General features: G+C 40.0%; 1 pseudogene; it reads right to left on the bottom strand.

Annotated features, from left to right (window-relative positions):
* Positions 1–259: 259 nt before the first annotated feature.
* Positions 260–1,954, bottom strand: LOC101358960 (T-complex protein 1 subunit zeta pseudogene; annotated as a pseudogene).
* Between the last annotated feature and the right edge of the window lie 2,307 nt (positions 1,955–4,261).

The raw sequence follows: 4,261 nt of genomic DNA, 5'->3' as shown, positions 1-4,261 counted from the left end.
CATGTTATTTTATGCCCCTGCAGCTAAAGCAAAGCCACCTGTTCAGTGGGTAAAAAGGACTTGCTTTCTGTGTACACACTTCAGTACATTTAAAAAATACTGTGATTATAATTTCATATCTTCAGAATTTGAATAGGTGACAATAATTGCCTGTTTTAATATCAGAAAAGAAAATGCCTTTAAAAATTATTTGAAGCCATATTCTTAGGATCACTCTGTAGAGTCTTCATGATCCAGATGATATAAGGGAGGCTTCAATTCAACCTTTTAGAGAAGACATTCCAGCTCACATGATGTCATGAACTAGGAGAATGTTGGTAGCAATCACAGTGCAGGAATCAAGAAGCTGTTTCCTTACACAATCGTTATCCCATATGCCTGCTTCTGCTGCTACCACTGGCAGACCTGCGTTCAAGTCGACACCCACAAGCTCACCAGTTTCGGAATGTTCTGCTTGAACTTTTACTAGTGTTTTCCGAAGGTTGAAAGCAGAGTTCCGAGGAAGAACCTTGGGAGTAATGAGTAATGCATCGGCAGATGCTTGGACTCCAAGATGAGCCCTGCCCTTGACACTGGGCATGTATTTAATCAGAGCTGCTGCCATCGCCACTTCCACTGCACCAGCACCTGGAACCACACAGCCATCATCAATGGCGTTTTTGACAGCTCTCAGGCCATCTCTTATCACATCTTTGATTTGAGTGAGTGTGTGCTTATTTTGTCCTTTGACCAATAGTGTGACAGACTGAGGGTTATTGCGTTTCTCACAGAAGGTGAACTTCTCTTCTCCCAACGTGTTCTCATAGACGAGTCCTGCATGTCTCAAACAGTCAGGATTTAGGTCATCTAAAGAATTTAGAGCCGCCCCACCACAGGCAAGCATCGGCCTCTCCATATTTCTTCGTTTAGCTCTGGGGAGAGCTACTATGCCTTCTTTTGCAGGGGCCTCTAAGGAAAAAGGGTCAATTCCATTTTGGTTAATAATGACAAATCCTTTATTTGATTCCACAGACTTTCTTTTTCCGTTCTATTATTTTGTTAACTCTATCTTCAATGAATTTTCTTTCGGATTTTACAAGTTTCTCTCTCTCTTCTGCACTCTCGTAAAAGAGGCCAGAGTTCGCTTCTGTTTTTTCATATTCAAATGACACATTGCATGTGAGGATGTACACATCTTCTACTCTTAATATTAGTATGCCATGCCCCATGGTCCAAAACAAGACCTCTAATTAATCTTTTATCAGTTTCAGATTTATGTTTCACCTCCATGATTTCTACCATGAAAAGGTCAGTAGATTCATCTTGTTTTTTAATGGCCAAAAAGGAGTCAGCTACAGCCTCTGTTAAGACGTTAGCAAGTTCAGCATGAACTTTACTATGCGGAGATGTTCTGGCCACATTTATAAGCGTTTGTCCATCTCTTTGCTAACTTTGATTTGTTCCAAAAATTGAAGTGCCTTTTCCTTCGCAGCTTCAAATCCTTCAGTTATTATTCTGGGATGCAGACCTTCACAAATGCAGAGGTCCGCCTGTTTCAGCAACTCTCCGATGATCAGGACGTTGGAAGTGGTACCATCATCGGTTATGTCATGCTGGGCTGTTGCTACTTTTGCTATTAAGGAGGCTGTTGGGTGTTGAATTTGCATTTCATGAAGTAACACGTTGCCATTGTTAGTAAGCTTGATGTCTCCAGCACCACAAACAAGCAATTTCATCGTGCCCTTGAGCCCCAGGTTGGTCCTCAGCAAGTCCTGCAGTTCCCCGGCCACGCTGATGTTGGCAGCAAGTGCCGCCTAGGCTCGTGCCACCTTGGCCTTGGGGTTCAGGGTCTTCACGGCCATCATGGAGGGCACAGCAGAGGAGTAGGATGAGACCTGACCTGAGGAATCCCCAAGGCCCGCTCAGCGTGGCTGGGCTCTGTAAATATTTTCATCATGCATTTTTCTTCTTCCAAGTGTCTATATCATATTTCTACATGCAAATAAAATTATTGTGTAAAAATCTGTATTCTGAAAATCTCAATTATTTTCTAGTACTTTAGTAATTATAGAGTTAAGTACTAATTTAGTAACTATTAGTAATATTCCTGCTAATAGTAATATTCCAGGAGTCCTGATGGCTTAGTGGTTAAGAGATCGACTGCTAACCAAAAAGGTTGCAGTTCAAATTCACCAGCCTCTCCCTGGAAACACTATGGGGCAGTTCTACTCTGTTCTACAGGGTCACTGTGAGTTGGAATTGACTCGATGGCAATTTTTTTTTTTAGTAATATTCCTATTCAAACAATATATTAATATAACTCTACTATGGGAATACATATATATGTGTGTGTGTGTTAAATATATATCTGTACACTGGTGCATTGTTGAAAATGGTTTAAAATGGGGTTTTTCTTTTATAAAACAACTGAATTGTGAGCTTCCAGGCTGAAAACAAGAAGACTCAACAATTTCCTCTCTGTGTACAATTGAACTGAACCTGAGGCTTAAAAGAAGCAGTTTAATTTTTCCTGTTTATACCTGAGGCACTGTAAGCAGAGGAGAAAAGGGCACTCCTACCTCCATCTCCCACTGCTCCACCTCTTAGGAAAAATCAAGTCGCAGGATCAGGCTCAGGGCCAGATAACCTCTCTGTTCTTGCCTTGAGCTTAATTCAAATTTAGTTTGGCACTTTAGGTGCTTCTGTTTCACTCTGGATGAAAGAAGGCATATAATTTGGCTCAAGCCAAAGCATAAATGGGCCAGAAAGAAGGGAACTAATTATTAATACATACCACATACCTGGTACTATATTAAGGCAAGTTCACTCTCTGCAAAAGTTATCTCACTCTCGAGTCAGAGTAGATAGTTGCTTAATTTAGAGTCCTTCAGCTAGCAGTGATCTAAGGTTAACTTATTTGGTTTGGGTGCAGTCTTAAAGATCTTATATTAATTTTTTCCATGCAGAGTGCTTCAAGCCAGAACTTGAGAGCAACTCGAGATGCCCTACAACAAGGCAAAGGAGAGAAATGTATTGAAAAGTTGAGATAGGGAGCTAGGAGTCATAACTATATTAGATTGTTGTTATTGTCGGGTGCTGTCGAGTCAGTTTGTGACTCATGGTTACTCCATGTGACAGAGCAGAACTACCCCACAGGGTTTCCTAGGCTGTAATCTTCACAGGGGTAGAGTGCCAGTTCTTTCTCTCACATATTAGATAGAGGTCATGAATTTATTATTTAGAGTCCAGAAAGTATAACAAAATTGTTTATAATGGACCTTTGTGATCAGATACTTGTCAAACCTAATTTTACAGATGAGGAAAGGGAGGCCAAGGAAGTACATAACTACATCATGGAAGAGACAGCACTGGTGTCGAACTCAGGCCTGCTGACTCTCATTTCAGTGCTTTCTCTCTGTATTCTCTTATAGTTTGTTACTTATCACAGTCAAATATCCTTTTCTTTACCAACATCCATGCTACCCCCTTGGCCGGTTTATTTTGGGCAACCTCTCTTTCTTTCCTCTAAGGGTGAGTTGTCAGGTTGAAGCTGAAGGACAAAAACACTGAATTATTGGCTTTCTAAAACCTTGGTCCAGGATTAAGGGGGGCGGGGAAAGTTGGTAATAAAATTTAATATAGCTTGGTTGAAAGTTCTTCTTGGGCTGAATCCTGAAGGCAGAGAAAGGTATAATGGAACTGCATATTTGAGTTTTGAATCTCATAGTAGAGAAGACATATGCCTTGCCTTTCCCAAATAGGATTCTCCTGATCGACATGCCAGCAATGGTGGTAGAAAATGTTTGGGTCAGTGAGAATAAATATTTTGGAAATTAGTTTTATATTTCTCTAGAAAAAGTCAGTATTTGTTTACATTTAACAAAAAGTATTTAGTCAATATCTTCTATGTGACGTATGATGGTAAAATAATGTATTCACCGTTAAGATACAAAAAGGTGTTAAGTAATAAACACATAATTGCATACATTACTATAGACAGTGGATCTGGGGGCTGTGTCCTATGTATTTACTTCACCTTCTCTTTCTCACTTCTTCCAGTGTTTTTTTCAGAACATTTCTTTCCTCCTCATGAAGAACCCTACCTGCTCTGAGACTAGTGCATTAGACTCTATCATCTACCCAATTTTGTCACTAATTTCTATAAACTTCCTGATCATTTCCCATTATTTTTGTACTTTTTGGCTCCTGTTTCATATCTTTCTTACCACTCCAAATCCTAACATTACCCCAAATGACCCCAACATCCACATAATTTATTATT

Source organism: Trichechus manatus, unplaced genomic scaffold, assembly GCF_000243295.1.
Source record: "Trichechus manatus latirostris isolate Lorelei unplaced genomic scaffold, TriManLat1.0 scaffold00154, whole genome shotgun sequence".
NCBI classification, from domain to species: Eukaryota; Metazoa; Chordata; class Mammalia; order Sirenia; family Trichechidae; genus Trichechus; species Trichechus manatus.
This window is presented reverse-complemented; position numbering and strand designations above follow the sequence as displayed.